This window comes from Anolis sagrei, chromosome 1 (assembly GCF_037176765.1).
Source record: "Anolis sagrei isolate rAnoSag1 chromosome 1, rAnoSag1.mat, whole genome shotgun sequence".
NCBI classification, from domain to species: domain Eukaryota; kingdom Metazoa; phylum Chordata; class Lepidosauria; order Squamata; family Dactyloidae; genus Anolis; species Anolis sagrei.
Window position 1 is genome coordinate 63,391,563 of NC_090021.1, and position 11,290 is coordinate 63,402,852.

The 11,290-nt window shown below is 42.6% G+C and overlaps 1 long non-coding RNA gene across 1 annotated transcript; it reads right to left on the reverse strand.

The window, feature by feature from the left end:
* Window positions 1-1,196: 1,196 nt before the first annotated feature.
* On the reverse strand, window positions 1,197-10,637 carry LOC137095889 (uncharacterized). Its single transcript, XR_010909037.1, has 3 exons — window positions 10,477-10,637; window positions 8,023-8,194; window positions 1,197-2,329 (listed from the first exon to the last, which is right to left on the reverse strand). It is a non-coding gene; the product is annotated as an uncharacterized lncRNA (long non-coding RNA).
* Between the last annotated feature and the right edge of the window lie 653 nt (window positions 10,638-11,290).

The window sequence follows — 11,290 nt, forward strand, 5'->3', positions numbered from 1 at the left end:
ATACTATAAGGAAGAAAATGAAATTTGCCATTAAAATGTGTAGCTATTTATTACAAGGGATGTGACCCCACAAGCCCGGCCAAAAGGCCTGGCTTGCAATTGGCCGCATAAAGATGAGCCGCAATTTTTGTGGAATGGCCCCCAGCATTGCCTCTTAACAATAACCATCTCTTGACGAGAAATATGGCTTCACTCTTAACCATCGACCTACTATTCCTGCGTATGGTGACCAGTTTGGGCCATACCTCTGATGAACATGTTTGTATAAATACGTCCCTATTGAGTATATAGACCAGGAGAGGGGTAGGGAGGGTGAGAGTGGTTTTCATATTATCTCTAAAAAGGAGGGGGGGAGGGGTTGCATGATGTCATCGTGCTCTGCTGCTGGATATTTCCTTATTGCCACAATAGCTACTGCTGGGCCTGCAGAACATTGTCATCAGGCTGCAGCTAGCCACCCTTAAATAATAAGGACGTCGCTGTTGTATCCCTATGTCTAAAATGGCCAAACCCAGTGGACCTAAAATGGCCGCCCTCACCCTGGGCCATGTGCCGTGAATCAAAAGTGAAACTAATGCAAAACTATTGTAAAACATGGCCTAGGGTATTATGAACCCCTTTGTTGGCCCCCGAATGGGGTCTGTTTTCTTAACAAAGCCCAACCCCGGCTACCTCTCAGCAATGCAGTGAAGAGGGCCTGGGACTGGGCAAAAGCTCAGCGCATATCAAACCTTCAGTCATCCCAGTAGGCCCACCACCCCATAATGACCTACAGAAGGAAAAAAGGTGGGGGGTTCTCTGGCAGCCAGCCAACTCGTGGCCCTTACAGGCTCCCCCCCCCATGCCGCGCCTGCCCCCAAGGCAGAGGCCCAGCTGGGGGAGGGGAACCATCGGCGGCGGCGCCGCAGCCGCTGCCCGGTAACCCCCACCCTGTCCCCACGCCCGAGGCAAATAAAGGAGAGAAGGCAAGGGGGGGCCTAGGGAGGCCCAGGAAAGAGGGAGGAAAAAACGGCGGCATCCCGCGGCGGCGCCTCCAGCGCGGATGCGGCCTGCGCGCGTCCCGATGGGCGGCGCAGCCGCCTTACGGCAACCGCGTCCCCTCTGCAGCTGGCCCTGGAGGAAGGGAAGGGCACGCAGCCAACTGGGCCCAGCCCTTGCCCTTCCCCCAGGCTCTACTCACGGACCTAGGTCGAAGAGGTCCGTCTTCCTCAGCGTCCTTGGACGAAGTGAGGAGCGGGGCCTCAGCCAGGCTTAGCCCCGCCCCTGACCACGCCTCCCCAAGGGTGGGGGTGGCAAAGGCCCTTCCCCCTCTCCAGCGTTGCAGGAGGGGGGAAGCTCGTTCTTATTCAAGGAAAAAAGAGAAGCTTTCCTGGGAGGATTTGTTCAGAGATGTTTTCAGTTCAATATGATCTCCATTCTTGTACAAAAACAAAATAAATTCTTCAGTATCCAAACAATTTTCAGACTTACTAAAGAAAGAGGAGAAATTATATCTTCTTCTTACTGGAGCTCACTGTGTGTCCCGAAACTTGATAGTTAGGACTGGAGAACCCTAGGCATGGTTTTCTATTCCTTCGGGAACTCAAGGACAGTTGTGATGAAAAGGCTGATATATCACAAGTGTCACATTGAATTTAGGCTTATACTGTAAATATACAAATATAGACTAAAACTGTGCAATCATTATGAGCACCATTATAATGATAAAGTTTCAGCCCACATAAAAGAAATAAAATTGAATTATAAAGTTGAGAGTGAAATGAGATCAGAACAGGCAAAATGCCAGGCTTTCCAGAAAGAGCATTCAACAGTTGTCTTGTCATGAAGAATGCCTTCTCCTTTGCAGAAAGATGATGGAGAATGAAGTGGGGCACCTTTCAAAAACATTTTACGGTGTGAAAAATAGACAGGAAGGGATAGTTCAGGTAATGCAATTCCAAGCCATGAAGGGAGGTAGCTGTCAAACCCAATATAATAAGGATGTAAAAGTCAAAACCAACTCAAAAACAACATCTGCAAAACATTGTTTGAAGCAGGTTTAGAACAAAATACTTTTTGAAATTGCACTTTCTCCCGCTGACTACAGAGTTCTATGCATTGTCATTTTTAAAAAGGCTCCCATGCTCTAGCCTAGAGATGTGTTGGTTTCACAGAATGAGATCAATGTTCCTTTGGATGGTCTCCATGAACAGTGTGGGATTTCAGGCCTATCTTCTTGCTCTTCCTTTGTGACCCACAAAACCAACTTCTAATCATCAAGGACCATCACTGGAAAAACTGGGCAGACCTCTTCACTGATGGACATCCCATGTAGCACCAGGGAAGGAGTCTGAAAGAAAAAAAAATGAGCGACTCTTCCACAGACATAGAAAAGTACTCTGCATATGATCTTGTACTTGCCTTTTGGATTCCAGCACAATTTCACTTTTGCACCAACTCATCATAGTAAAAAGTAGTAAGCATTCAAAATGTTAGGCTTCTCCTCCGGCATAAATGTTGAAAGGGTGGAAAAAAGTAATTAGTGAAACACATTAACCACTTATATAATCTCACAGAAAGCAATCTCCCAGCTATGTGGGAAACCATTTGTCTCTTGGCAGTTCCTGTGCAACAGGGAGGGGAGGGCCTTTAAATAATTGAGCAAAAGATTATGAGACCAAATATATGTTTTTCCCAGCACAGTGTTGCTTCTTATGAAAAGAAAAAAAATAGACTAGGGCCAAGTGTCCCAGAATAAGGCATCTTTCTCAAATGCCTCATTCTGGGGAGATGGCATCCTCCACCTGTTTCTCTTGGGTTCCCTGGATTTCTTCTTCACTTGGAAGAGAAATAAAGTTGACCAAATAGTTTATTCTCCTATCTACAAGCTCCCTAGTCTTCCCAATCATATTGGAGGTCACATCTCATTACATGTGTTAACATAAAATTGAACTATCTTTATTTCAGTATTTTGCATTCTTTCATTCTCATTTTAGTCCGATCCCAGGAAAGATTCACCTAACTGGGCCATGCCTATGTGGCTGATTCAGTTAAACAAGCTGCCCCCTTGGAGAATGGTCTATCTTGTTCTGTGGATGTCAGTAGATTCAACAGTGTAAACAAGGAAATGGTCCAAATGATGTGCAAATTAAAGAGGTTTTTAAAGAAAAACTGCTAATAATCCTCACTTATTTGAAACTTACTCTTTTGTCATTCTCCCTGTTACTTTATGAATGCCGCTTCCCCCCCCCCCCCCCCCCCGGAAGTCATGTTTTATAGCCACTGTGTCTGACTAGCAAATATCAGGAATTCTTATATGCAAAACGGAGTGCTTTAATTCATAATCTGACTGCAATGATGCCACAACTGATGTGAGAGAAGCCAAACTCATTATACTAAATGGTTTCTGTATTTTTGATGTTCTTCTTTGTACTACTTTTGTGAGGCACAGCTCTCAGTAGATAGAGTGAAAATGAAATCAAGGTATTTTCTGGGAACATATGTATTTGAATCTCAAAAAGCATTCGGTGGTTTAATTATTGCAAATCACTCAGATAAAATAAGCTTTGTAGGCCAAGTAATTACCTGTTGGCGCATCACTGTATATACACTACATGTTGCCAGTCTATGGGAAAGTATGGAGAAAGAGCAGGAAGAAAAAGTAATATTAGCCACAGTGTCAGCAGCAATGTAGCTTTCTTTCATTGTTTAAAACATCTTTCTAAACTTTAGCCTCAAAAGAGATGTTTGCCACATTCATAAGGAATCCCACTGGAGCACTGCAGCACACCAAAATACCCAGTCATTACCCTGGACCGTGCTCTGACTTACAAGTAACTCTGCTTGACTATCAAGCAGAAAGTGGGGACTATCAATAATATCATACAAAAGCTGACTGGCACAACCTGGAGATCACAACCAGACACAGTGAAGACATTTTTCCTTCCACTTTGCTACTCTGCTGCTGAGTATGCATGCCCAGTGTGGAACACATCTCAACACGTTAAAACAGTGGATGTGACTCTCATTGTGACATGCCGCATTATCACAGGATGTCCACGTCCCACACTACTGGAAAATTTATACTGTTTAGCTGGTACTGTATCACCTGGCCCATCCCCTGTTCAGATATCAGCCAGCACACCAATGCCTTAAATCAAGAAATAACTTTCTAAGATTTACAGCGATACTCTCAGAAACACCTCAGCAAGCAAGAGTCCAAAAGTAGCAGGCTAAAGCCCAGAACCTCAAGCCATGGCTGATAACAAATGAGAGACTCCTGGGCACACAGAAGACTGTGCGACTTGGAAGACGCTCTGGCACCATGAGATGTAGAGCCAACCTTAAGAAATGGAGCCAGAAAGTGGAGTCCATAATATGCAAGTGTGGAGAAGAGCAAACCACAGACAACCTATTATAATGCAACCTGAGTTCTGCCACGTGCACAATGGGGGGCCTTCTTGTGGCAACACCAGAGGCACTCCAAGTAGCCAGCTTCTGGTCAAAGGACATTTAGCATAATGCCAAGTTTTTAACTTTGTTTGCGTTTTTAAATACATTGTCCACACTTGCTGCTTCATTGTGAGATTTAGAGGCTCCCAAGATGGCCACCGTGGGACTTCCACTGGAAATTTTGGCAGATTTTAAAAAAATAGGATGCAAACATGCAAAGATGCAAATCATTGTATCATTGAGCCCCTGGTGATACAATCGGTTAAACCTTTGTGCTGGCAGGACTGCTGACCAATAGGTCAGCAGTTTGAATCCAGGGAGAACTGGTTGACCCCCCTCTGTCAGCTCCAGCTCTCCATGCGGGGAAATGAGAGAAGCCTCCCACAAGGATAATAAAACCTCAAACATCTGGGCGTCCCCTGGGCAATGTCCTTGCAGATGGCCAATTCTCTTACACCAGAAGTAACTTGCAGTTTCTCAAGTCACTCCTGACAGAAAGGAAAAGTTCAGTTCCTGGGTTATACAAGCTGCGGGGCCATCTGTGTGACAGGGTGTAGTTCCTGAGTTATACATATCTCTTCCTGATTACTCTTATTGTGAAAAGATGTACAACGTTGACTAGGGGGCACAACTTTGTCCTGGCTAGAGAAAATGTGCCCTCCACACGTTTCATGAAGTTTCGGGCACACAAACAAAATGTTTATGTTCTACTCAATTGTCACCTTCGTTTTAGGAACCAACCAATCAGAATAAAAAATATAAAACCTGGGAACAAACCTAGATTAAAAAAACACAGTGATTTCCAAGTGCAGAGAATACAGACATTCAAAGATGTGGATTTTCAGCTCAGAACTGGGATATTCCCACACCTGAAAATCTAAATTTTTTGCCATTTGTAACAATTGCTTCCACGTTTACAGGGAACAACCACCCTCCTGTTTGCTGTGGAAGCTCCTGAGATAAAGATACTGTTTGGATGGGTCCCCAATCATGGAATCCACTGGGTAATCTTGGACAGGTCACACCCTCTCAGCCTCAGAGAAAGGCAAAGCTCTCAAACTCAGAGAAAGTCAAGGGATCCTTGTTTAAACACAACAAGAAGGCTCCCTGCTGCTGTGGTGGCTTGACTCCATCAGTAGAAGCCAAGAAGGTGTGACCAAAATACCTCTCATGAACAATAAATCACACTACAGCTCCCTTCCCAAAACACATCAAAGGTCCTGTATTTTGTCTGCATCATTAACTCACAGCAACTTTAAAGGAAAAAAAAAACAGAATGCAACAAAACCAACTTAATTTCAGCCTACAAATGAGTAGAGCACAATAAGATGTGAAACCTACATGAAAAACCTACTTGTGGTACCACCCTAAAAGCTTCATCTTAAATTGCTGCTGTTCTCAATTCTCAGGGCATATTTTGAAAGTTTCCCAGCAACTACCATTCCACAAATCAGCCAGAAAACCAAATAGTTGAAGCCAAAGTTAATCCTCAAAATAGTATTGTTTGTTCAGATCCCACCCACCCCCACCCCCACCCCCCCAAAAAATGTGAATTTTCACACTGTTCTGAATTCAGTGACTCGGGTTTTGAAGAGTCTAAAATCCATCAGGCATGGAACTATTGAGCAGGTTTTGACTAAAACTTGGAATCCTCAGCTTGTACTTACATTTGGCCTCATGCTTGTTTCAAGGTCATTTTTGCATTGGACACAGTACATTTAACTGGGTGTAAATGGGCCCTTCTCATCTTTGCATCATTGACTTTTCTTAATGGCCTATCTTTTATGTTTATTACCGATTACCTAAAGTCATATCATCATCTTTATTTCCCATTTGATCATTTGGCTTTCTTTTGGAACCATACCTTTTCACCTTGAAATTCCTGTCTAAGGTACCAAATTATCCTTATTGAACATATAAAATCCGCATATTATTTGGAACCTAACAAGAACAATTGTAAAACTGAAAAACAATTTCAATGAATGATCATTCTAACCTATTCTTTCTAGTGTGGATCCTTCCAGATGTAATAGCTTATATTTGTGTTTGAATATGCAGTTGAGGACTAGTCAAGAGATGGGTGAATCTAATGGACCCAGTAAGTTAGGTCAAAATCATATCTTTCTCAAGTATTTCACTGCCACTTACAATATTTCAAAAAAGTATTTTGCCATTGTTTGCATCTGTAAGTCCCCATCCATCTATTTTTCTTTCTTTTCAGACATGTTAACTGATTCTTTGAACATTTTGCTAGCCTAAGGTATTTGGATTGCTAAACAGGCAAACAAATTGGAGATGCAAGTAGAGATTGGACTAATGGCCGCTGGTCACAAAAATGCTGATACCTCCTTAGATATGAAAAAGTAGCCCTGTTCCCCTATGAAATTGGTAGAGATGATTCATTCCTAAGACTTTTTTTTCCAGAGAAGATTCTTTTAAAAAAACTCATTTTGTTTCAGGTATTTGTTGAACCTGCATCAGCAACAACCACAGGAGACAGTCTCACACAGATGTGAGACTCTGTTGCAGGTAGATTTTTAGAGCACTGAAGCATTTTGAATTGAGTCCTCTCTAGAGAGTACTGGGTAGTTCTAAATCCTTGTTCATCAGTGATTTCACTGACTGACTTGGGGTGTATTGATCTACACTGTAGAACTGCATTAATTCTACAGTGCTGGTGCAATCTTAAGCCAGATCCAGACAAGCCTTTATCCCAGAAGCATCCACGTTAAAATAACACGGATGTTTCTGGGGGCCTGTCCATACCCACCCCAGAAAGCATGCACTTTCTGGGGTGTGTTGTCCAGATGTTCTCTTGGGACTAGCCCATGACAATGTCTGGAGGCCCTATCCCCCTCCCCACAAGCCCCCAGACCCCTTAGAAAAGTAAAAAAAACTTACCAGACCTGCAGTATACCCTTGGAGCAGCTCTCCCAGCATGTTCAAATGATGTGCCAGGACCGATTTTCCTCCACCCCCCGTTCTCCTGCCGCGTCATTGGTACACGCCTTGAGAACTGCTCCGAGGGGAGGGTCTGTGGGCTTGGGGGAGGGGGAGTGGGTATTCCCATAGTTTACCAGGCTTATTTAGCCTGGTAAACTGTGAGAATGGTGTCTGGACTGTAGTCCAGACATCAGAAATAGTGGATTTATCCTGTGCCTTCCAAGAAGGCACAGAATAAATCCACAATCAAATTAATTTGCTACAAACCAGGGTTTTCCTGGTTTGTAGTGGATTAATTTGGGACTGTCCAGAATGTTGTCTGGACAGCCCCTCCTTTATTGCGGGAGTTCCCGCAATAAAGGTCCTGTCCGGATGGGCCCTTGGAGAAGATAATTCTTTATTCCCTCCATCAAAAAAATAACACAAAATTGCATAAAGGCTGGGCAGGATTTTCTGGACACAAAAATACAATATAAGCAGTACCATTACAAAAGCCTGAAAACAAATGGAATATAATACTTTTTTACATTTGAGGTCACATTAAAATTCAGTTGGCCTGTTGTTAAGTACAGCCTACTAACAGACTAACTTAATGGCACCATTTTGACCCTAAGGAAGAAGACAGATCACTAAGAAAAATACTCTTACCTATTATCAGAAGCATCTTCTGAGAATTTCCTTTCTCTTGTATGTTCAATTGTCTGCTATCTATGAGGCAGTTGCCCTGGAGGAGATATTTGGAATTTCCTTGGCTTTGGAATGCAGGATCATAAGACCTCTGTTTGTCTGCTGCTGTTGTGAAATTTCTTCTTCTGAGGTCCTGGAGGGCAAGAGAGGAACATTTATGCCATTACACAGTTTATTCTATTTAGGATCTGTATCCAGTGAACAGAGGAGAAAAAGTTGATTTTTTAAAGCTGCAGCTGTCAGTACCCCCCAGTCCATCTGATTGTAAAATTGTGGGAAATGGGATGCTAATATGCAATATTTCAAAATTGAAACACTTTTAAACATTCCTCAAAAATGAGTATTTGATGTGTGTCATAAATTTGTCCTGAATGTAAAGAAGGCACCATTCCTACACTGTACCACTTGCTATCTTTCTTCCATGGTGGAACTGCATGCACCAAGAGGCAAGAGGCTAGACTTACAGGAGTACTGTTACCAATAAGGTCTATTAAGTCAGGGCTAACAAGTTATGGACAGCAGTAGTATCAGGTAACACTAATGAAGGATCTCCTAGAGACAAAATCGGGAATGCTCTAGCTAATTCTTGTTAGCACTGTGCAGAAAAGGGGGCAAGTAAACATTTCCCAATTTTATTTATTTATTTATTTATTATTTTGGGCATTTTTATCCCGCCCTTCTCACCTCTGAAGAGGGTCTCAGGGCGGCTTACAGCAGGCAGTCATTAGATGCCAAAACAAAAACCTCCCAAAATATTAAAACACACAGTTACAATTAACACAATTAAAACAATTATAATCATTCAATTAAAAAAAGTTCACCGGTTCAAAACATAATCCAAATCAGTCCATTGCAGTCCACTAAAACATTCTTTTCCCAGTTGACACAAATGCTTGATCCCAAAACCAGGATTTGAGTTTTTTTTCCTGAAAAGTCAGGAGGGAGGGGGCAGATCTAATATCATTGGGAAAACAGTTCCACAGCCAAGGGGCCACCATAGATAAGGCCCTGTCTCTTGTCCCTACCAGTCATCTGCGAAGGAGATAGGACCAAGAGCAGGGTCTCCCCAGATGATCTTAACATCCTTGGTGGTTCGTAGAGGGAGATATATTCAGAAGGTAAACTGGGCTGGAACTTTTTAGGGCTTTATAGGCTAAAGCCAGCACTTTGAATTGTGCTCAGAAGCTAATAGGCAGTCAGTGGAGCTGGCATAACAGGGGAGTTGTGCGCTCCTTATGCCCCGCCCCAGTGAGCAGTCTAGCTGCCGAATCTTGGACTAGCCGGGGCTTCTGAGCGATCTTCAGAGGCAACCCCACATAGAGTGTGTTGCAATAATCTCTTCAGGATGTAACAAGAGCGTGGACCACTGTGGTCAAGTCATACCTCCCAAGATACAGAAGGTCTGACTATTACTTTGAAATCCATGTGGCAAGAAAAAATCAAAAAAGAAGCAAGAGATAACACTCATGGATGACTCTCATTCATATAGTCATCATAAGAAGAACAAGCAATGAGGACTGGTAACACCCAATAGAAGGGATGCAGCAATGAAACTGCCATATAATGCAGTTTCAGAATGCAGTTTCATTGCATTGAACTGCATTATATGGCAGTGAAGTCTCATATACTCCAATTCAATGCATTCTGAAAATGCACTATAAGGCAATGTAAATGGGCCAGAATCTTGGAGTATTCAAAAAGTCTATTGTATTTGGGACAACAGAAAAATAAAATAATATTGTTCAGTTTCTTGGGACTTTGTCTCTTCTCTACATCCCATCATAAGGACGAGTCAATTAATTTGATTGTAAACCACTGAGACTGCAGGGTGGGTAAACCCTGAGAAACATTTGCTCAAGCCACATGTGTAAGGGAAGGGGGAAATGAAAAGGGTGTGTGTTGGCACATAGCTTGGTCCTGGGATCATGATGTCTGAACCAGGATCATGTTGTTTGAATCAGACCACTACATCTAGACCTGGCTCACTGCCTCACTGCTTCCACAGCTAATGGGAGTGGCTCTGGGACTAGGAAGGATTACAATGTCTGTTTAGGCAGCTGTAGTTGGAAAAGTCAGAGTTCAGCTCCAGGAGGTAAAGATCGTGCCCTTTACAAAGACACTATTGCATTTGTCTCTTGTGGACTCAGACATGAGTGCAGGACTTTTAGTGAAGAATCAGATCAAATCTTTGTCAGATTCAGGCAACCACTTCAGAGAACACATTTTGGACTTCATGAGAAAGTAGCAAACTTCTCATTTATTTTATTGTATATTTGACTATCGCTGAGTGGTTTGAGAGATGGACTACAGATCAGGAGACCAGGGTTCAATTTCTCATTCAGTCAAGGAGAACCACTAGCTGACCTCACATGTGCCACACACTCTCAGCCACATAAAGTCCTGTGATAGGTTCACCTTAAGGCTGTCATAAAGTTGGAAATTACTTGAAGGCACACAGCAGCAAGAGATAGAAATACACTTGTGAGATACTCTGTTTCAGGTACTAATGTGACTTTGGTGCAGCTTGACATTGGATTCCACTTGCTGCTTCATCTTGGACTGCAAAATATCTTGACCTAATTCTGGAGAAAGAAGGGGAGGAAAGAAAAACACATTTAATTTTGTAAGTATTTTCTTTCTAGGCAGCCGATAGAGCCATTCAAAACACTTAACACTTCTAGCTTTAGAAACATCTGGCTTTTCTTTTCTTTTCTCCTTTTTTGAAAACCGAGTAAAGCTAAAGAAATAAGAGCTTTGGTGATGACAGAGAGAGATTACTCCAGCTGTTGCATCATTTCGTGGATTAGAACAGCCTCTGCTTTAAGGTAGTACAAAGGAAGGAAATGAGACAGTGAACAATGTCTGGACAAAAAAGTTCAAACCAGGTGGAGAATAATAACAGAGTGGGCCTATTTAATCTTGAATCTGCATTATGCCCGTATATCACCATCACTCTGCACTATGTAATTATGTCCCTTTAATTGTCATAATTGCAGCCAAAGAAAATTTGGAATTTGTAGAAGTTAAATATCTCTACTAGGCCCCTGTGTTCCATCTCTGACCTACAAATTCCAGGATACCTTGAAGTGAAGCTACGACATTTCCCATTTCCCAGGTCAGATAGACAAGTGATATAAAATCAGTTCTACCCACCCACTTACCCTGATGGTAACCTCTTTTTCACCCCATGGACTGACTTGACCAATGAAAGCCAGAGACAACTAAAATC